The 24,276-nt window shown below is 37.2% G+C and overlaps 1 long non-coding RNA gene across 2 annotated transcripts; it reads left to right on the forward strand.

Annotated features, from left to right (window-relative positions):
* Positions 1 to 381: 381 nt before the first annotated feature.
* Positions 382 to 10,287, forward strand: LOC129011779 (uncharacterized). Of its 2 annotated transcripts, none has more exons than XR_010123504.1 (4): positions 382 to 2,973; positions 3,743 to 3,793; positions 6,591 to 6,643; positions 9,805 to 10,287. It is a non-coding gene; the product is annotated as an uncharacterized LOC129011779 (long non-coding RNA). The 2 variants fall into 2 exon arrangements; XR_008493434.2 differs by having other exon boundaries at positions 9,808 to 10,279.
* Positions 10,288 to 24,276: the final 13,989 nt, after the last annotated feature.

The following is a 24,276-nucleotide window of genomic DNA, read 5'->3' on the forward strand; positions in this document are numbered from 1 at the left end:
GTCTCCACTTGTTGATGGATGGATCTGGTGGGAGATGATTGGATCATGGGGGTGATTTTCCCAATTCTGTTCTCATGATAGTCAGGGAGTTCTCATGAGATCTGATGGTTTTATAAGGGGCTCTTCTCTCTTTGCTTCCTTCACATTCTCTCCTCTCTCAACTGCTGCCATGTAAAACATGCCTGCTTCTCCTTTGGCTTCTGCAATGATTGTAAGTTTCCTGAGGCCTCTCCAGCCCTGCAGAACTGTGAGTCAATTAAACCTCATTTCTTTATAAATCACCCAGCTTTGGGATTTTCTTCATAGCAGTGTGAAAATTGATGAATACAGCAAATTGGTACCACAAAGAATGGGGTACTGCTATAAAGATATCCAAAAACATGGAAGCAACTTTGGAACTGGACAACAGGCAGAGGTTAGGGAATAGTTTAGAGGACTCAAAAGAAGACAGGAAAATGTTGAAAAGTTTGGAACTTCCTAGAGACTTGGAGGGCTCCGAAGACAGGAAGATGTGGGAAAGTCTGGAACTTCCTAGACACTTGTTGAACGGCTTTGACCAAAATGCCGATAGTGATAACAACAATGAAGTCCAGGCTGAGATGGTCTCAGATGGAGATGAGGAACTTGTTGGGAACTGGAATAATGGTGACTGTTGCAATGCTTTAGCAAAGAGACTGGTGCCATTTTGCCCCTGCCCTAGAGATGTGAGAGAGAATTTAGAGCATCTGGTGGAATAAATTTCTAAGAAGCTCAAGAGGTGACCTGGGTGCTTTCAGTTTATGCATTCACAAAGAGGTGGTTTGAAATTGGAACTTATGTCTAAAAGGGAAGCAGAGCACAAAGATTTGGAAAATTTGCAGCCTGAAGATGCAGTAGAAAAGAAGAACCCATTTTCTGGGGAGACATTCAAGTCTGCTGCAGAAATATGCATAAGTAACAAGGAGACAAATGTAAATTGCCAAGACAAGGGGGAAAATGTCTCCAGGGCATGTCACAGACTTTCAAGGCAGCCCCTCCTATCACAGCCCCATAGGCGTCAGAGGGAAAAATGGTTTCATGGACTGGGTCCAGGTGGGGAACTTGGTGCCTTGTGTCCCAGCCATCCACCTGTGGCTAAAAGGGGCCAAGGTACAGCTCAGGCTATTGCTTCAGAGGGTGCAAGCCTTATACCTTGGCAGCTTCTGCATGATGTTGGGCCTGCGAGTATGCAGAAGGCAAGAATTGAGGTTTGGGAATCTCTGCCTAGATTTTAGAGGGTGTACGGAAATGCCTGGATGTTCAGGCAAAAGTCTGTGCACGGGTGGAACCATCATGGAAAGCCTCTGCTAGGGCAGTGTGGAAGGGAAATGTGGGGTGGGAGCCCCCACACAGAGTCCCTACTGGGACACTGCCAAGTGGAGCTTTGAGAAGAGGGCCACCATCCTCCAGACCCCAGAATGGTAGATCCACTGACAATGGTAAATCCACACTGCCAAGTGGAGCTTTGAGAAGAGGGCCACCATCCTCCAGACCCCAGTGGTAGATCCACTGACAATGGTAGATCCACTGCACTGTATGCCTGGAAAAGCCACAGACACTCAACACCAGCCTGTGAAAGCAGCCAGAAGGGGGCCTGTACCCTGCAAAGCCACAGGGGAGAAGTTGCCCAAGACTGTGCAAGCCCACCTCTTGCATCAGCATGACCTGGATGTGAGACATGGAGTCAAAGGAGATCATGTTGGAGCTTTAAGATCTAATGACTGTCTTGTTGGATTTCAGACTTGCATGAAGCCTGTGGGCCCCTTTGTTTTGGCCAATTTCTCCCGTTCTGAAAAGAAGTATTCACCCAATGCTTGTACCCTCATTGCATCTAGGAAGTAACTAACTTGCTTTTGATTTTACAGGCTCCTAGGTGGAAGGGAATTGCCTTGTCTTAGATAAGATCTTGGACTTGGACTTTTGGATTAATGCTGGAATAAGACTTTTGGGGACTATTGCGAAGACATGATTGTGTTTTGAAATGTGAGGACATGAGATTTGGGAGGGGCCAAGAATGAAATGATATGGTTATGCTTTGTGTCCCTACCCAAATCTCATCTTGAATCGTAATCCCCATAGATCCCAAGTGTCAAGGGATGAACCTGGTGGGAGGTGATTGGATCAAGGGGGTTGTTTCCCCCATGTTGTTCTCATGACAGTGAGTTCATTCTCATGAGATCTGATGGTTTTACCAGGAGTTCTTCCCCCTTCACTCTCTGCTCACTCCATCCTGCCACCCTATGAGGAAGGTGCCTGCATCTCCTTGTCTTCTGCCAGAACTGTAAGTTTCCTGAGGCCTTCTCCAGTCATGCAGAACTGTGAGTCAATTAAACCTCTTTCCTTTATACATCACCCAGTGTCAGGTATTTCTTCATAGCACTGTGAAAACAGATTAATATACCCCTTTATCATTCATGATGCACTCAAAGTGTTTCAATTATTAGCTTCTTATTTTTCTCTCAATTAAAATGTGAGCACCAATTTTTCTTTTAATATCTAATTTACTAGTGTTAATTATGTTGCCCAGAATATTATATTCAATATATTATTGCTGAAAAGTAAATTTTGCCTAGTTATTTGTCTTTCTTATTCTTTAATTTTTGTTAAAAAGTTACTAAAATGTTATAAGAACTAAGTTCTTAAGATACCTGATCTACCTGAAGAAATGCTACTTACTTGCCTTCATATATACCAAAACAAAATCTTACCAATACAAATCTCATTTATGCATGGAGTTAGGAATTCCAATTCAGGAAAGTAAGTTGAATTCTTATCCCATTCTATCATAATAATTCCAGTTATAGAAACACTATCTGATTTCCAGAACACTGAAATGAAGATTACCAAAAACTTTGCCTCATTCCAAGCTGCACTAAAGGTTGAGAGGGTGTTTCTCCAGAGAAGGGTGACTCAATGTACTAAAATTGAATCTGACCTTGGAGATTTCTTTGATTTGTAAGAATATTTATCTTTTACCTATTAATTTTGCAAGTTTAAATGGTAATAACTGTAGTGTGGTAAAATGTCTCTTTTTAAAAAAGATACATTTCACAGTAAAATGTGTCTATCTTGCTTCACCAATTTTCCAAATTTCTATACCAAAAAAATTCTAATTTTTGTTTTCTTTGGGTTAATATAAATGGTGACAATCTCTAACTCGTTTAGGAAAAGGAGGATGCTGTCATAAGGAAGATGCTTTTAATAAGTAACTCCCTTATTCCAAAAAATGATGTTCCAAAGAAATAAAGTGAGGAAGAGGAAACCAGATAGTATGGAAAATCCTTCTTTAATGTAGACAAATAAAGCAGACAGACAGAAACAGGAAAGCAAAACATAATTAAGGTGGTCCACAAATTATGTTTCAGTTGACATAAACAACTTAAGGTCAAGACTCAAATTTACTGATTGTTTTCTATAAATAATTTTCCTTATGTTTCTTCCTCCTTTTTCATCCTGTGACCACACAAATCTCACCCTAAACACATTCTCCTATAAAATTCTGCCCCCTCCAATGAAAAACAAATCTATTTATGTAACGAATCCTGTAATTCAATTTGCTGTCCTTAAAGATTCTTTGAAAAAAGGAAAAGTTTGCTTTACATTCCCACTTGCTCTCTGAGAAAAACACAAGTGTCTTAAATAAATTAATTCACTTTCATCATATATGTTCAGGGCTTTGTGTTCATGTACAAAGCTAACCTCCACAATACCACTTATTTTGCAGTAATAAAAGGACATCATGGAATATGAAGTTTTTTCAATGACATCTTTTAGGGTAAGTGTAGTAGAACTGAATTTGGTAAAAAAAAAACTTCCTCCAAATATTCTTGAGCACTCCCATCATTAAACTTTTTATCAAATCCCCTGTTAATTAAGCAATAGTCAACTGCTAGATAGAAAATTTCTCATGTGCTAAAATAACCACCTAAACAATTTTCTGATTAATAGTCAAAATGCCCTTTGAGATGCCTTTTTGATACTACTATTTTCATTTAAAGATAGAGGGGTAATGAGCCTGACTAAAAAATACTCAGAATCTTCAATCCCCAATTTCTTAGATAAAGAAGTAATTCTCTCAGCAGCCTCTGAAAAATAAACTAAATAGAATTGACACAATCAAGAAAGAAGAGTACATATATTTCAATACATAATGTGTCTGTAACATTTGTGTATCTGTTTGTCACTAATAAAACTAAAAAAGTAAAAATATTCACAAAATAAATAAACCTCCGCCATAGATTTACATTAAACCCTTTTGTTTTCACACTGACAGTTATTTATGTATACATTAATTCACTGTCTTGATAGGTTCAGGTGTTTGTATTCATGCATAAAACTACTTTAATTGAGGTTTGAAATCACTATATTTGATAATGTGGATCTTTGAAGTTTCTGTGATACATATTATCATAAGCTTTAATTTTCTAAGGCTAAAATCTTTACAGCATGACCTCAGAGAGATCTTGCAACACAACTTAATGACGGCAAGGGTAAAGGTAGTATCTTTCAGAAATGGGGGAAAAAAAGGAAAGAGTAGGATAGCCCTAATTGTTCAAATCTCTTTGAAGATAATGGCTAAGCCCATTAATTGCTTTTAAAATAAAGCAAATTTGTGGAGAGAGAGAAAGTGTGACACATCATGTAAACAGATACTCTCACTTTTTGACACTGGTGTTATAACCCCAAATACATGGATACTCTTTGGATTGGAATAAAGGGCACAGCATTACACAGAAATCTAAATCCCTCATAAGATAGTAATTTACTAGGGATTAATTAAATTCTAAGAAACATAAAACCCTGCTTATTTACAGACTAGATCTGAACTAAAATGAGGTTTTGGGGTTTTTCTTGTTTTATTGGTTGGTTTGGTTTTAAGAAAGAAAGAGAAAGAAAGAAAGAAAAAAGAAAGAAAGAAAGAAAGAAAGAATGAAAGAAACAAAGAAAGATCCAACCAAATGTGTTAGGAGCTAATCTAAAACTGTTTTTCTTGAAAAACAACCATTTCCTTTGAATAATGATAAATATCAATAATTTTCTTTCCCTTTTAATGAAAAATTAGCACATTCAGAATTTTCTTTAAATTTCCATGCAGTACCCATAAACATGTATATATTTATATTGTACTTTCTTGGGGAGGTACTTACTCCACCACCATGCTTCCACATCTCATTCTTTTATTTCTTTTATTTTTCTTGTCTCTATTTTAAATTTTCTTCTTCTTTTTTTTTTAACTTGCTTATTTATCCATCTCCCTCCTCTAGGAATGTACAGACTACAAATGTAGGACTACATCCAGCATCTTAAATTCTGTATCCCCAAGGGCCTATTATGTGCATGGCACAGTAGTAATGCAGTGAATGATTTAAATCTCCTTTTACCCTATGCACTTTCTGATTTCAAACCTGTCTTTTGTGATGATATCATGATGATTTTCTGCATGAAATTAAATATGCTTTCAATGTCCTAATGTGCACTCAGATATACAAACCAAGGTTCTTGAATTCTTTTCATTCTTGGTGTTTTTCCTTTATGAAGTTTCCTGTGTAGGGCCTGGAATGAAATTCATTGGCTGTGACAGGCTCTAATAACAACACCAGCCTTCTTCCAACAGCAGCAACCAGGCTGACCACTGCGGGAGGGACATATGTGCCCTCATGCAGGGAAGATTTCTTCCTAACCTTCCACTACAATCAATACAGAGAAATAGGCAGGGCTGCTAACATCAGGCCCCATTAAGATGACTCTTTCTACCCTCCTGATATTTAGACCCCAAGAGAAGTGTGAAGAAAAAAAGAGAATAAGAGAGGATGGATGAGAGAAAATAAGATTGAGGAAAGGGGACGTGGTAGCTTTTCCCTAAACCATCAATTGCCAAGCTTACTTTTGGCAGCGAGCAAAAGAGAAAGGGGCAGAATGTGCCTGTCTGAAGCTTTCGTACTTCTGCCCAGACTGTGGGGAAAATGATGGGATTAAATAAAAATGCCAGCGATAACAAAAAGGAAATCTTCCCAATAGTTTTCCTTGCCTGAAGGATGAACTGCTTGAAGTTATGACCTCCCTGCCCGTCTCAATGAGGTCAAGAAACTGTCACTCCTACAATTGTGATTAATGATGCTCCCGCTGGTGACATATCTCTAACCACAGTCTCTGGAGTGCAGCAAGACTCAGTTGCCTTGTGGTGTGTTGAGTCATTGCTCTGGCGAAAGATCTGTTTGCTATAGCAACAGGCTTAGCTTTCAACAAGGCGTCCTCTTGATTCTTTGCTGCAACATCCTATCATGAAAGAACAGAGAGCCCAGTACAAAGAAGGACTGCTAAGAAGGATGAAACATTAAATTAATTTAAAAAAAAGCTTTTGTACTGAATGGCAAAATGCAGCATAATGAATAATTAAACAATTAATAATGTAATCCTCTTAAAAGCACACAGCCACTATGGGAGAAGATTAAGTGTTTAACAGTTTCCAGTATAATGCAAATGGTAAGGAGGAGCCTTTCTTCCCCACTTTTTAGGGTAATAGAATTGAAAGCACATTTCCGGATTTTAATTAAATACTATTAAATTTTCAGTATTAAGCCGGCAACAACAGTGCTGCAATATGGAAGGATTATTAAATGCAAAGGTAAGTACACAGTAGCAAGACGTTAACATTTCTTGGTTCTGTTTTTATAAAAAGAGTTTACTTGAAAGGGTGGATTCTACTTCTAAGCTACTATGGTGCACATCACCAAACATCAAGCTAAATGCTAATCTGTGTAAGTGACTGTAAGATTGAGATTTAGATTAGTGTACTTCAATGACAGTCCAATCGTGGAGAAAAAAAGAAAAACTAGAAAAGCAACATAGAATAGTTGCAGAGGTTTGCAACAAAGTAATTGATACATCCAAATTCTATTACATTCTCAAACCAACAATTAATATTCTCTATGACATAGCACCTGGGCTGCTACAATTATATTTGCAGTAATTCCTAAAGTATCATAGATATGGGTTGCCTTAACTCTGTGTCCCTAGAAGCAGAACATGACAGAAGGATTAAGAAAGTTCTTCCAGGTGAAACAGTGAAGCAGTGAAGGAGACACCAAAGGTGTGATTTCAGATGAACCTCAGCTAGCCTGATCATGCAGAGCCTTCTGGAGCATACATTATGCCACAGAGTTTGCACTGGTAAGGGACTCCAGCAGCCCAAAGTCATCCTTTGAAGAAGGAGGACATACAGAAACAGTACTGGGCAGTATAAAGGATTCCAGGGATCCAAGCAGAGCACCAGCAGTATCTCTACAGAGTTGTAGTAAAGAAAGATTCTGAGGCTGGGCATGGTGGCTCAGACCTGTAATCCCAGCACTTTGGGAGGCCAAAGCAGGAAGATGACTTGAAGCTAGGAATTCGAGACAGCCTGGGCAAGTTAAGGAGACCCTATCTCTACAAAAAAATAAAAACAAATTATCGGGGCGTGTTGATATGCACCTGTAGTCCCAGCTATTCGAGAGACTGAGGCTGGAGGATTGCTTGAGCCCAGGCGTTCAAGGCTGCAGTGTCACTGCACTCCAGCCTGGGTGACAGAGCAAGATCCTGTTTTTTAAAAAAATTAAGAAAAAGAATAAAATAAAAATCTCAAATTAATTCAGGAACAGAAAACTAAATACTACATATTCTCACTTACAAGTGAGAGCTAAATATTGAGTACAAATGGACATAAAGATGGGAACAATAGACACTGGGGACTCCTAGAGGGGAAAGGGTGAGAGCAGGGCAAGGGCTAAAAAACTTCCTATTGGGTATTATGCTCACTAGCTGGATAACAGGGTCATTTGTACACCAAGCCTCAGCGACATGCAACTTACTCATGTAATAAACCTGCACGTGTGCCCCCTGAATCTAAAATAAAAGTTGGAAAAAAAGAAAGATCTTTGCTTATAATTATTCTTGAACTCATTTAGCTGTATAGTTGACTGCAGTTTAAGTTAAAAATGCCGATTAGGCCCAGCACTTTGCATGATCAGGCTAGATGAGGTTCATTTGAAATCACACCCTTGTTTGGTGTCGTCTTCTTCCACTCCCTCACTGTTGCTCCCGGAGGAACTTCCTTAATCCTTCTCTCATGTTCTGTTTCTAGGGACACTGAGTTAAGAGAACACATTCCTGTGATACTTTAGGAATTAGTGCAAATGTAATCACAGGACCACAGGTGCTATGTTACAGAAAATATTCTACTTGCCTCCACTCCCCATGGCTAGCACGTACATGAAAATTTATCCCCAGACCCAGACGGGGCTTCAAGCAGAAGCAATTTTTGGAACTACAGGTTGTCTCTCCCTCATTCAAAATACTGGGAGACAGAAGTGTTTGGACTTTGAATGCTTTTGGATTTTGGAATATTTGTACATACATAATGAGATATCTGGGGCTTGGGGCCCTAGTCTAAACATAAAATTCATTTATGTTTCACATGCACCTTATATTCATAGCCTAAAGGTAATTTTATACAATATTGTAAATAATTTTGTACATGAAATGAAGTTGTATTAAGTAGTTATGTGTGGAATTTTTCAATTGTGGCATCATGTTGGTGCTCAAAAAGTCTTGGATTTTGGAGCATTTCAGATTTTGGATTTGCAGATTGGGGATGTTCAAGCTGTTTTGTCTGACCCTATAGACTCTGGGCTTAAGTAACCCTATGTCCTGTTCTGAGAACTAGGGTACATGCCTGAATCTCAACCCCACCTGCACTCCTGTAAGGTTTCCCCTTTGTTTAGGATTCCAGTGTGTTGCTTAGATCTCAGTCCCGCTAAGAAAAGATATTATGTTTCACTCTTGCCATTCCTCCTCTGAACTTTGACTCTCAATCCAGACTTAAGACCTTACCACTTCCCATTTGGTTACCTCCCTTGAAGTCTCAGGGGATGTGCTCCACATATAAGTTACTGAGAATCCATCATCCAAACATGTTGCTGCTTTCTGCTGTTATGGCCTCCAGCTTTTGATTCCACATTTCAAATTCCCTTTCCTCCTGTCTCTGTAGGTGGAGCTATATGGGTCTCTTCAGATGACAGATTTTCCTTTTGTATCTTATCTGGTAGCAGTGATCTGGGCCCTATATAACTACATCTTAGAAGATAATACCTGTTATGGTTCTAAAGATACCCGATTAGAAAAAATAATAATAATACACTCTTGAAGTTATTCAATAAGCAATTATAGGGGGAGAAGGAGATCCAAAGGAAAAAAATTCATAAAGTACTCCAATATAAAAGGATAGCTTAGATACTTGAAACAAGGTTTGCTCTTTAAATTTTCACTCTAGGGAGTAATTCCTCGAACTACACCAGACTTGGGAGAGAAGTTGACCTGGAAATGAAAAGTAGCACTCATGATATGCAAATTTTAACCATAGAACATAATGACAACTTAAATTATTTAACCTTGAAGATGTGGACACATAAACAAAGGCCAAGGATCAGGTGAAAGCCTGAGCCAAGTAAACTAATTACAGTTAATTTTAAAATAATGTTTAAGAAGCACAGCTCAATTAATTGGTATTACTTGGTTTGTTGGCAATAATAAAAAGACAGTTAAATTTTATATTAGTGTAAACACATTTTAACATATAAAACACAAGTTTTGGAACTGCCTGGGAATATTTCATATTTGTTTTTAAAAGTTCATCCTAAAGTAAGGTCCATAGATCTTACATTTTCCTTCTCCACCAGGTAGGGCAGGGTTGCTTCATATCATCAGTACAGAGTTCAAGCCCACTAAATTAAGGCAAAATCTTGTCTTCAGCAGGTATTTGAGGTCCAGAAGATGATGGGCAAGATGAAAAACCTGATCACTGAAGAAAAAAAGAATCAGAAGTACAGCCAGGACCAGATGCTGAAGAAGATCAATTTGATGTGGATTCATAGACTCTATGGGATAAATCAGGCAACAAAGCCAGTGGGAATTAAGAAGCAGGCAGAAGTACAGCCAGGAGGTACACAGCTGATTTAGCATCTTTATAGCTATGAGTTTTCTTTTAAGCTCATTCCCCTCTAAGATACATCTATTGGTTTTGAAGTTACTGCTCCCTTAGACCAATCTCAATGGTGTTCTTGAACTTGAAATCAAAAAGATCTGCATCCTCCTTCCAGCTCTGACGTGTATTAGCTGCATAAACCTAGACAAAATGTTTATATTATTTGAATTACAATGGGCAACATAATATCTCACTCAGAAATATTATGAAGATTAAATAAAATATTGAGTGTCAGCTACATGGCACACTGTAGGCTTTTCATGATGTTATTCCCTCCCTGTGCATTCATGCTTACAACACCCCTGAAGCCTTCTGGAATAGAAAGTATCCAGGTTTCATATTGTGGTGATAGGGGAAAATGGTCATATGATAGAGGTGTTATTACACCGGTGGAAAGTGTGATGCCAGGTAAGCCACTTAAAGATGCAACCCGCTCCTAACTTAGCAGGTACTGAGACCAGCTTCAGTGCCAGCGAAGTTTAATACCCACTCCCATGAGCATCGGACCCAGCAGGGTCAAATGTAAGATAAGTTCGTCTAAGTCAGGGTGAAGGAGAACTCATGCTATACAAAGCTTACGTGGAGAAGACTAGGAGCAGGAAATACAAAGTGTGCAAGTCAATCATGACTGTTAAGCATATATATATACACACACACACACATATAAATATGAAACTAAGCACCTGCCATGTGCCAGAGTCTGTGCTGGGAGTTTTACATCTCATTCATTCTCATAATTCCTGCACGGTAAGTATTAATATTGCCATTTTATAGATGGGGACATTGATCTTCAAAGAGGTAAAAATAACTTGTCCAAATTACACAGCCAGCAAGTAACAGTAACGAATCTGTTCAACTCTGTATCCTTGGATCTTATTTTTGATTCACTGATTTATTTTGGAGGCTGAAATAATGTGGGGATTTTGATATGGTTCTTCTGCTACAGGGACCTGCTACCAGTTAACCAGAGATTTAACCTGAAATTTTGGTTGCTGTTGTATAGACCCCTCCAAATTTAACTAGGTAATAATTGATAATGAACACAACAGTGAAGCAGTTGAGTGTGGGGAGAATATGGGGGAAAAATTATCCTAGATGTCATATGTATACATAAGATACATACTTTAGCATCAAAAAATTTCTCTGGATTTAGAAGATTTATTTACCATGGAGAATACATTTCTAGAGTAGGGAAAGTACTAAAGAAAAAATATATATTGCATAGGAAACAAGAAAGGTTCCCTTGTCCCCCTCGAGGGCAAGGTGTGTGATGGGGGTGTGGCTCACTGAAGTGCCCCTGCTGCTCAAACCTCTAGGGGAGCATATAGAAGGGCAGGTTCCGACCCCACGGCAGTGTCCAAGGGTGAATGTTTACAGCTCCTGAAGCCCCAGTGGGCGTGTGTCACAGGGTGCCCTTTTAGTTTACCTGTCCCTAGGCAGCTTGTGTTAGTCAGTTCAATTAGACCCCTGCCTTATGGCAATGACAAAGGCCTTTCTATATCCAGGGATTCTTGCTTTGATATATCAGAAGTATCAAGGGGCTTGGAGAATTAATGCAAGGTTTTATTGAGTGGAAGTAACTCTCAGCAGATGGGGGAGCCAGAAGAGAGATGGTTTTCCCCCGGAGTCAGGCCACTGGGAGTTCTAGCTTTACTCGGAGTTCCAACTTTTCTCCAAACCATGCCTCCCCCGCAAATCCGCATCATTCTGCTCCTTGATGGCATGCCAGCGTGCCAGTGTGCTCCCACGCCAGTGCATCCCTCTCAACGTCCAGCCCTGTGTGTTCCTCCACTGATGTGTTCCTTTCAATGTCCAGCCACCTCTGTGTCTGCCCACTGGGGTCTCGGGTTTTTATGGACACACGATGGGGGCGTGGCAGGCCAGGGTGGTCTTGGGAAATGCAACATTTGGGCAGGAAAACAAAAATGCCTGTTTTCACCTAGGTCCTTGGGCACCGGCCCAGGGGTGGAGCCCTAGCCAGGGACCACACCCTCCTCTACCCAGCACTTCCCTTCCCCTCTTCCACATTGTTTAAAGGGACCAGCCCTTCCCTTCCCAGCACTTCGGTATCACATAGAGGAAGTAACTTCCAAAAGTTCTAATGATGTTATTGTACTTTAATGTTCAGCATATAATATTATAATCCTCTATCTCTGTCCAAAATTTTCAATGCAGTCTCAATTTCTTTTTATTTGTCTAAAAAATGTAATTCCAATTTCTAATGATAACTGGTGAAAAAACCTAATTTGCTTGTAAGGAACTATTTTTCCAATCAAGTTTGCTGGCATTCATCTACATGCTAATGAAACATGAAAGTTCAGTTCTCAACATGTAACTACCCCATATTGACATTTGAAACCATTTTAAAGATAAAGGGTATCATATTTAGATGTGAAGAGAATTGGAATAGGTGTGAAAAGGCTAAGATGTCAGAGCTTCTTAAGAAAATTAGCATTATTGATATTCACTCTTTAAAGAAAGAATGGCAGAAGATGAGTTGTGAAATGCAATCTGTGCATCAGATACCACCAAGAGCTTTGCAGCCAGCTTAAGTAAACCAAATTTGAATAAGGTCAGAAGTGCAAGCACATACCTGTAATCCCAGCACTTTAGGAGGCCGAAGAGGGAGGATCACTTGAGCCCAGGAGTTAAAGGCTACAGTGAGCTATGATCTCGCACCTGCACTACAGCCTGGGCAACAGAGCAAGACCCTGTCTCAAAAATAAAACAAAATAAAAAATCTGTTATCACATCTGAATTAGACGAGGCTCCTCAAATTTCAGCCAAAGTGAAAAATCCAGGAAATAATATTACTAGTCAAGGATGTGGATATTTTTGCCCAGTAGAACTGATTAAATTTTTCCCTGAGGAAAGACTGAGGTTAAGATAAGACTAACACTTTGAGGCAGGTAACATAAATAACAAATTTATTCAAGTAGCACTCTTTGTTAAGGACTGTGATCTGTTTGCACCAGTGCCCACGTGTGGACGCTCTCATGTGTGGGGCCCCAAAAGCATGCCATCCGCAGGGACAGAGGGCAGAGAGCCAGGGGAAGAGCAGCCAGCGGGAGAAAAGCCCATTGTTTCTCTCCATCCAGCTGCTACTCACTTTCTCAGCCTAAACACAGAACTCAGGTAATGGCTGTTGAATTCCTTTTTGAATGACAATATAGATACTTCAATCTCAACTAAATCTCATTTTATGCTCATTTCACTTTGCTGCAGCATTTTTTGTCTTCCATGCTGCATTTTTCTTGAACAATCACCAAACTGGCAGACTCTGACTAGCTTGTCAGAAAGGAAAAGGAATTTATGTTTCATAGGAAATTAATCCAATCAGTGGAACATTTATGAGAAACCAAGCCAGACTTGTTTACAAATGAACAATACCTGAAGGGAGAGATTTTAATCTCATTATAATATGACCTTCCAAAGATTAGGACACAACTGTTTAATTCTCCTTGTTAACTCATTGTGTTTAAAGTTTACTGTGTCTTATGGTTATCAGGAAAAAAAAGGAAACTAAAAATCACCTTATTCTAATAAAATAGGAAGTGAGAGGAGGTAAACCAATAATAACCTTTAATACTGTGATGAAAAAAGCCTTCCATAAAACAAGGATAAACAACGTTGCAGTCTAATTTACCTCTGCATAAAATGTAAACTAGAACTCAATGTGCAATAAAATATTAGTATCTTTACCGCCAGCATAATCTTAACTAATCATTTCTTATGTTATTTCTGTAGTTACAGTAAGTCATCTGCATGAAATTTGACTGAATAAGGTTAGCCCAGCAACTGAAAGTACCGGGGCTTTCCTCTTTTTGCATTTCATAAAATCTTTTTCCATTAATGTTCTCACACATTTCTAAGCTATCCCCAAACTGGATCAGCCTCTACTCTTTTCAGAATGTCACCAACCCAAAACAGTTTTCTTCTTAACAATCCCCTTCTTTGTAATACATAAACACATTCTTCAGGGGCACTGTAATTATCCAAAATGAGCTTTAGTACTGCAAATTACTTCAGCACCCCTATGATTTATCTGTAGTAAACATAGTTTATAATATTTATATTCCCATTAAAACTGCCACTAATAATGAATCAACAGTACATAAACATTTATATGATAGGGCACGGACAAATACCAGATGCCCCTATAATAGTTACATTCCTTGCTCTTCCTATCATGTTGGGAAAAACCAAGCCTTGGCATTTCGCCATGTTTATGAAAATACCTTTGAAAATGGCTCAGCACATTGCACTTCACATTTGCAACCACTTCCTTTAAAAAGATGGCATTCGTCCATACTTATGAGGTCTGGGTTATTGCATTTCCATATTATGCATCATTACTCCGAGTAGGTGTCTTATCAGCAGCTCCAGTTGCTGTGGAGAAGATTGGAATTAAGCACTGGAAGCTTTTTATTTATTTTACATGCTTTATTCCTACAAGATTTTCTGCGTATAAGCTCCTTTGTTCAGCTGAGAATTGGATACATTGCCAAGGCATTGTAAAATTTACATCTTGCTTTTTCTCCTGTATTCTTTCCAAAATTGGATTGAAAACAAAGTATAGTTTTTAATTAAAGCTCTGACCGACAACAGACATTTCTCCCCCCTAAGCATTGGCATTCTTGATCAGTGGTGAGGTTTCATAAAAGCCTAATAGAAGATGTTCACTACTTAACCACAATCAGCCTTAAGCAGTTTATATTTCAGTTAAAATCTGGGATATTCCTGACGATATTAATTTAAAGATAACTGTCACTAAAGTTGATCCAAATATAATCAACAAGACCATGGACAAATCTGAAACAAATTCACCTTTCCATTTTAGCATCATGTAATCCAAAGTGATGTTCCTGCTGACTTCAATAGAGAAAAACTGAAAGAGAAGTCTGTTATTTTTTCAAGCAGTTTCAGAATAGACTTCTGATTACTATTTTATTACTTGGAATAATCTATCATGGCTTATTTTATCCTGAAGTGGAATCCAAAAGTCATCATTTTTTGGCCTTCAAAATGTCTTAATGACTTAAATATCCTCAGTAAGGCCAGTAGTAGCCAAATCATCTGAACACAGGTTTAACAAATCTGAAGATCATAGTAAACCTTGTTATGTGATTTAAGGCTAAGCTGGTCAAGAAATCAGTGGCTCTGTCTTCCCATTTGTAAAATGAAATTGGCAAACACTCTTCCTACCTGGGAAGAATTTGCCCTTCTTTACCGAAGTTTTGGGTCCTTTGCCTTCTGTAACACCACGAATTTCCTCTCTCTCCCTGGGCTATCTGCCTCCAGCACCCAACATTTAGATCTTGAAATTCTTCAGGACTGAGTCACAGCTCTTTATATTCTCTTGCCATACTTTCACCTGAGGTGATCTCATCCATTTTTCAGAACTTTGTAAACACCTAAGCCAATGATACCTAAATTTTAATGTTCATTGCAGGGCTTCACTGAGATCCACACTTTTTTTTTTTTTTTTTGAGACGGAGTCTAGCTCTGTCACCCAGGCTGGAGTGCAATGGCACAATCTCAGCTCACTGCAAGCTCTGCCTCCCGGGTTTCAGCTATTCTCCAGATTAATCTATGCAAGACTAGATTATTACATTTCTCCCTAAAGGTGAATAAGATATTTTCTTCATGCCAAATGAAATTGCTGCTACAAAAGAAGGTTGAGATGAAAAAAGAAATGAAGAAAAAATAAAGTGGTAAATTTGTAGGCAGCTCTAAATAAGTATTAACTGTATAAAACAATATGTTTAAGAATTTAAAAAGATAGTGAATATGACAAATATATCAGTTACCACATTAAATATAAATAAATTAATAATGATAAAAGAATCACCAAGAAAGTTTAACAGTTTAAAATATACATCCACTCAATTACATGACCTCAAAATGCATAATTTTATAAAATAATAAAATTATAAGAAGAACCCAAATGCACAGTCAGTGGCAGTTTGCATATATAAATTCAAGAAGGATACAGAGAAAGAAAGATTTAATAAATATTATAGCATCCGAATGCAAAAACATAAAAATTGGACAATATCCTATGCCATAAAGTAAGTACAAATAAATTAAAAAGGTATATGTTTTAATAACTATTAATAATCAAAATATACCTAGAAAATTACTATATGTTTGGACATTATAAAAACACATATCGAAAGGAAATCATGAGAGAAAAAAGAAAGTATACTAAACTAAATGATAATGAAAATACTACATATTAAAATTTGAAAAGTACAGCATGTAAAATGTATAGCCTTAGAAGCACACATTCAAAAGAAAAGATGGCTTAAAAGTAATGCTTTAAGCATCTGTCTTGAGAAATTACAAAAGAACAGCAAAAAAGAAAGTAGAAAGAAGAAACCATTAAAGAAAAAGAGCATTGATGAATGATGATGAAACTGATAATTAAATATAATAGAGAAGACAAAGCCAAAAATTGGGAGGCTAGTAACATTTATATATATATACACACATATATATTTTTTTCAAGAGAATAATGAAGAAGAGAAAATTAACTTATATCAGGAATAAAACAGAGGAGATTCTATAGATATTACAAAGATAATAACTGTATGTAATAACTTTATTTCAATAAATTGAGAACTTCAGAAGAAACTGTCCAGAAAATTTCTAGAAAACTACCACTTATAAATTTGACAAAAGATATAATAAAAAACTGAGATAAACATAAAGAAACTGAAACAGCAATATGAAACTTCCTCCAAAATAATGTTTAGGTTCAAACATCTTTACTAACAGGCACAATGAAAAATTAATATCAATCCTACATATTTCCAGAGAATGACAAAATAAGATAAACTCTAATACATGGTATCAGACTGGATTTTCTTGATACCAAAAACCAATAAAGAGAATATGACAAGGGAAACATACGGTCCAATCTCATTATGAACATAGACCCCAAAATTCTTAAAAATGTAAACCCAGCAGTTGGTAAAAAGACTTCATCATAAGCAAGTTGGTTTATACTAGAAATTCAGGTTAGCTTAACATTAGAAAGGCAATGCAATTGGTCATATTAAGAATAAAATAAAAAATAGATATCACCTCATTGATCAATAAAAAGCATTCAATGAGTTTTAAAAATCCATTCATGATAAAAGTTAAAAATAAAAACTCATGGCAAACTAGAACTAGAATGGAGCTTCCTCAATCTGATAAAGGCTAATTACAAATTTAAAAAAAAAATCCACTGCAAGCATCTTATCTAATGGTGAGATTTTCAAAGCTTTCCTTTGAAGTCAAGGATGTGAAATATCATCACTTCACTTCAATCTTGTACTGAAGGGCCTTGATAGCACTGAAAGGCAAGAAAGAGAAATGAAAGATATAACGATTAGGAAAGGAAAATTAAGATTGTCATTATTCTCAGTTAACATAATTTCATTTGTAGAAAATCTAACAGAATCTACAGATTAATTAGAAGTATTTTGTAGCAAGGTTGCAGAAAAAAATCAGTTATATTTATATGCCAGTATCAAACACTTAGAAAATAGATTTTTTAAAGTCACCATTTCATTGGGGAAACTTTAAGGACATCGGTCTAGGCAAAGAATTATTGAGTAATACCCCTAAAGCACAGGCAACCAAAGCAAAATTGTACAAATGGGATCACATCAAGTTAAAAAGCTTCCACACAGCAAAAGAAAAAAATCAACAAAGTGAAGAGACAACCCAGGGGATTAATAACCACAATATAGAAGGAACTCAAACAATTCAATAGAAAAAAGAAAATATAATAATCCAATAAAAAAACGGACAAAGGATCTGAATAGAAATTTCTCAAAAGAAGACATACATATGGTAAACAAATATATGAAAAGGTGCTCAATATCATTGACCATCAGAGAACTGCAAATCAAGGCTACAATGAGATATCAACTCATCTCATTTAACATGACTTTTAGGCAATAACAAATGCTGACGAGGATATGGGGAAAAGGGAACCCTCGTACACTGTTGGGAATGTAAATCAGTACAGCCACTGTGGAGAAAAGTATGGAGGTTCCTCAGAAAACTAAAAATAGAATGACCAGAGCCAGGCATGGTGGTTCCCACCTGTAATCCCAGCAGTTTGGGAGGCTGAGGCAGGAGGATTATTTGAGGTGAGGAGTTCGAGACCAGTTTGGCAAACATGGTAAAACCCTGTCTCTACTAAAGATATAAAAAAAAAAAAAAAATAGCTGGGTATGGTGGTGTACACCTGTAATCCCAGCTACTCAGGAGGCTGAGGCACAAGAATTGCTTGAACCCAGGAGAGAGAGGCTGCAGTGAGCCAAGACTGCACCACTGCACTACAGCATGGGTGACAAAGCGAGACACTGCAAAAAAAAAAAAGAACTACCATATGATCCAGCAATCCCAAACCTAGCTATATACTCAAAAGAAAGGAGATCAGTATATCAAAGAAATATGTGCACACCCAGGTTTATTGCAGCACTATTCACAATAGCCAAGATTTGGAAACAATTTCCAATTTCTGTAATAATGACCCAGTGAGAGCCAACACCTAAAATCAGTAATGAACTTATATGCAGAGTATATTAAAACTTCCATAATCAACAATAAAGAGCCTGAAAACCCAATAGAAAAATGGGCCAATGACTCCAACAGGCTCTTCAAAGAAAATAAAATGCAAATGGACAACAAACGTGAAAAAGTGCTCAAACTTATTTATAAGCAGGAAAACGTAAAAAAAAAAAAAAAAGCAGTGAGAAACTACTACATACTCACCAGATTTAGGGGGGAAAACTAACAATAACATTGTCAAAGAAGTGAAGTGATGGCTTTCTCTTACATGCTGTTGGGACTGTAGATTAGAACAATCACTTTCAGAAACACTTTTGGATTATCTACAAAAGCTGGAAATTGACCCAGAAATTCAAATTCTAGGCTTATTCCCTAGAAAACTCAGACATGTGCACCTGGATACCTACAAAAGATTGCTTATAGCAATATTGTTCCATTTGGCTTTATACTAAAAATAAATAAAATGGCCATCAATAATAAGATGAACAAATAATCTGATGTTTATTTATTAGATGGAATACCATACAGTAATGAAAATGCACAATCTATAGCTACACCAACAATGGAAATAATTCCTACATGCATAATTCATTTGATAAAGACTCAAGAACAGGCTGAACTAAACCATATTATTTAAGATTGCATACTAGGCAGTAAAACTGTAAAGAAAAACAATGAAGGAATTACCAAATAAATCTGGATAATACTATTCCCAGGAAGGGGAGAAGGGGATTGTGATCAGGAAGGTGTTCAGTTGCTTCTGGAGTGAGGGGAATGTTTTGTTTCTTGATCTGATTTCATGGTGTTCACTTTATAATGCTTCGTGAAATTGTAAAATTATATTTATGCACTTTTCTGTAAGTCTGTTATAATTCACATTAACAATTAAAAGAAAAAAGAGTTATTCTCTCACTGCAAAAGGCCATACAGAACAATAAAAATCTTACTCTTTTATGAAATTGTTTTTTGTTGGAGGTTGGGAGGTTGTTATTAGCTATAATTTTTTGAACATGTGAGAGGGGAACTCAATGAGAAATGAAAATGAGACATTTTTACTTTACTGATGGGCATTCTAAATGATAAAATATACTTTAAGAAATGTATTCATATTTTCAATTAATTCTGTAAAGAGATATTTCAAACTAGGTTAACAGTTGCCTTGAAGAAAGGCTTGTTTTAGTGAAGAAGAATAATGGTTAACTACGCTATCCATTTAAATAAAATAATGGACACTTTGTCTCTGTTTTCTTCCATTCAGTTTCATAATTTCCTAATTAGTGTCATTTGAATTGGTGAAAGTGTATCATCCTGGCCCTCCCCATCCCTCCACCCCACTTCTCATGTGCACTCTCTCTCAATATTCTTTTGTATTTTGTTTGACTGTTTTATTGAAAAGCCATAAACAAGCAGTATTAGTTTGCTAGGGCCACCATCACAAAATACCACAGACTGGGCGGCTCAAACAACAGAAATTTATTTTCTCATTCTTTTAGAGGCTGGAAGTCCAAGAACAAAGTGTCAACAGGTTAGACTTCTCCTGAGACCTCTCTTTTTGGCTTGCAGATGGGCCACCCTCTTACCGTGTCCTCACATCACATTATTTCTGTGTGCATTCCTCCCTGCTATCTCCTTCATTTCTTATGAAGATGTCAGTCACACTGGATTAGAGCTCCATCCTTATGAATTCACTTAAGCTTAATTACCTCTTTAAAAGCCCTATCTACAAATATAATCACATTATGGTTTAGGACTCTCACATGCAATTTGATGGCACACAATTCAGTCCATAACACGGGCTCTTTGATTTTGATAATATTATACCTAACCACCCTTCAGAGTATCCAGTGTGGTACAATAAATGTGAAATTTGGCAACTCTACATTGTTGCTCAGAAAATGACAAATCATAAGACCTATCATCTAATCCTCTCTCCTTTCAATGGTAAAATACAGATAATACATTTAAATAAATTGAGTATATAAAATGGGACATAAAGCTTTTTAGAAGTTCCAATTGAAGATTGTAGATACATTTCAAAAGGACCTGGAGAGGAAATGGGCAATAAATTATGAGCTGTAGCTCTTCCTAAAGTCATCAGAAAGGCCTTTCCTTCTTCCTTTGAAAATACCTCCTGGTAAGTCAACCTGTTCTTCCTTTCTGATACCTACTTCAGATAGTGGATGTAGCCCTTAAAAAGAGAATCTCATTTTCACACAAAGGGAGGAGAACACAAATTTAAAATACAAGAAGGATACTAGGTCCCCACTCACAGCCCACACCATAGCCCACACTATCTTTATCTCATGCTTCCAGGCTCTTTCCACTCACTTCAGCCTTCACAATGCCAAATTATTGTCCAAAAAATAAATCTAATCATGTCATCCCCTGTTTAAATATTTGAATGTTTCATTGTTTCCAATAGAATCAAGTCTATATTTGATAGCTCGGGATATAAAGCCCTTTATAAGCATACTCCGGCTTACTTTGGCAAACGTATTTCTTGCTACTTCACTACATGTGTACTCTGATCCAACTGCATAAAACTCCTCAGCAGCCTCCAGGTTCGTCCACTACCTTCCCTAGAATTCTCTTTCACTGCCTCTGTGCCCAGGACACTTCTCAGCTTTACGACACAGCTCAGAGGTTACCATATGTGGTGCCTCCTTACTGCCCAAGCAAGCTTAGTCTTGCTTCACGCTACCACAGAACATTGTTCTTACCTCAATTATAGGGCTCATGATGTTACACTGTAATTGTTTATTTATAACCAAGCCCTGCACTCTAGGCATACCCAACTTGAACACTGTGTCTTGTATATATTTGCAGTCTCAGTTCTTGGCATATGGTAAGAAATAAAACCATGATAACTCCCACTAAATATGGTTTTAATGTAAAAATCAATGCATTCTTTTATTCCATCAACAAATATACATATAGATATCAAGGGTCCCCTACAAAAAATACTCACTGAAGCTGTGGACATACAGCTGTGACTGTCAGATGTATACATGAATCTTACATTCTAAAAGAGAAAGATATCGAACAACTTACTATATGATTAATTATTTCACTGATAACAAGTTCTACAGAGGCGGAAAAAAAAGATGTGATGTTATTGAAATATATCATAGGTAGCATGATTTCACCTAGGGAAGAAATGGCTAAGCAAGTTTTTCTTATGAGTTACCACTAATAAAAAAGAGAGAGAGAGAGGTGAACTAGGCCATTATACCCAAAATGCAGTTAAGTGTAAATGATATAAATTATTATTACACAGTGTATTTTAGTGTATTTGTTTTTAATAACTTTCTCTTAATTATGGCATATAATCATGATTTTATTTTACATTTACTGCAATGATATTAGATTTCTTTTTCTAGTATATTAATTTTAGTAAAAAGAATGATTTAAAGAAATTTAGCAAATTAAAGGAAGATAATAGTATCAGTATATAGAGAGACACGGCAAAAAATTATATATAAATAACTAGTGCTAAATTCCACACAATGCAGAGGAAAAGGAAAAGAATTTCAGGTAAATGGAAAAAAAATGAGTGAATGCCTTACAGAAAGAGCCTGGCATGTAGAGAAAATGAGAGAAGTCCAGCATGAATGAAGCTCTGAGGGAGAAATGGCACGTGTTGGAAGATGAGGCAGGGGACATCAGTGGGGAGAATGAAAGTGATGAGAAGAATATTTTGAGAAAGTCATATGAAGGAGGTGGATGAACAAACAACAGAAGACTGAGGAGGAATTAACGGAGAACCAGCTTAGCATTGCATCATGCCGACCAAGGGAAAACGTGTTTCAAGAAGGGAATAATCAACTGTGTGCAACAGTGCCGACAAGATGAGAACCCAAAAGCATCAACTGCATTTGACGACATGTGGGTCATGCATGTCCTGAGCCAGATAAATGATCCTGCCTGAAGTCTCTGATGTATCCTTCTCTGGATTTTGGATAAATGAAAATAAAGAGGGTCTCAGGCAGAAGATAGGCCTTGATCTGTCTCCTGTGTTACGGCCCAATTTTTCTGAGAAATGTATTTTTCAAATTCATTTCTTTGGACATGTATTGCATGAAAAGATCATAATTTCTTATTCACCAATTATTGATGATTTTCTTTGATGACAAATTAAAATTCCTTTACTAGATGTTTGATCCTGGGCAAGTCATTTATCCATCTGAAATTCCAGTTTCCCTTTCTGCGACATGCAGAAAATGATACTACAGGTCACAGTTTTTATGTTTAAGGATAATGTACAACCAGCCCCTTGCATAAAGCAGGTACTGCCAAGTAGCTTGGATTCTCATTCAGCTACAGTAGGACTTTATTCTCTTACCATTGTGCTTCACTCCCCTTCTTCAAACCATAAGGAGAAAATGAGTCTGAGGTTTTATTCTTGAACATCACATGCTTACCCATGAGGTTACACAACCATTCCCATATAGGATCAGCGTTTGATGACAATGCAGTTTTCTGCATGTCATTGAGTTCCAAAAGTAATCAGTACTCAATAAAATACCTTTAAAAATATATAGACAAGTAGCTGACTTCCCCAAATAGGCAGATCCCTTAAAACAAACAGTAACTCCATGAAACTCATGAAATTCTATTTCCTGAGATTAACATTCAAGAGATGTTAAGTATGCCATAAACATTGTTTAGAATATTACAGTTATTTTAACTTATTCTTTTTAAGAGTAAATCACATTTACAGAAGCACACTTACAAAGGACTGGAGAAGACAATGCCATGTGCAATAAATAGAATTGTTGTTTTTGTTTTTACTCTTGTCAGTGAACACTTATTAAACACCCACTAGGTACTGGACCTCATGGAAATGAATGTGAGTTAACACATTTCTTCTCCAAAAAGACATTTTTCAGTGACTTAATTTTTTTCTAGTATTTGGGGTAGACAAAACTGACTACATCACATTAGAAGTCAATCTGTTATCAAATTTAAGTTGTTGGCAACAGCAAACATTTTTAGATTACATGAGTGTACACACACACACACACACAGGCACACACAGTAAAAGCATCTGAAATAGGCTATATTCTATTATTGTAAATGTACTCCCTGACTGAGACCTTGTATGCCAGCCTGAAGCAAATTATTATAGCCTAGCTATTAACTCCTAAAAATAGGGAGCTATAATGGAAACACTTGGAGACTAAAGAGTGAGCAAAACTACTATCCCAGCAATGGTGCAGCAATGAGACACATTTGTATAGTTTGCCATGTCACGGCAGGGATTAGGTGTCAGCCATCCCTGCCTTGTCGCACCAACCTGTACTTTCGATTCTTTTTTTTTTTTTTTTGTCCTTTTACTGTATACTTAAAAAAGTTTTTGTAATAGTCTCTTTCTTAGTTTCTTTCTCTTCTCTCCTCTCTGGCAAAATTCTTAGGTCAGATTTGTCTTTTAAAACTGCACCCTTTGTCCCCACCCAAGAAAAGGGTGGGAGCATTTGTTGAAGCAGAAGTCATGAGTAAAAATTGCTAAAGCGATCGGAAACAAAAATGCCAGAACTGTGACCCCTGGCAATTTTGTAGCGCCCTTGTTGAGTGACTATATATGTGAGTGCACATTTTCTAATGCAACCCAGTGGATCCTGACCATTTTCTAGAGTGTAAGACTATTTTCTTTGAGCTTATGCTAGGGC

This window comes from Pongo pygmaeus, chromosome 14 (assembly GCF_028885625.2).
Source record: "Pongo pygmaeus isolate AG05252 chromosome 14, NHGRI_mPonPyg2-v2.0_pri, whole genome shotgun sequence".
In the NCBI taxonomy this organism is placed as follows: Eukaryota; Metazoa; Chordata; class Mammalia; order Primates; family Hominidae; genus Pongo; species Pongo pygmaeus.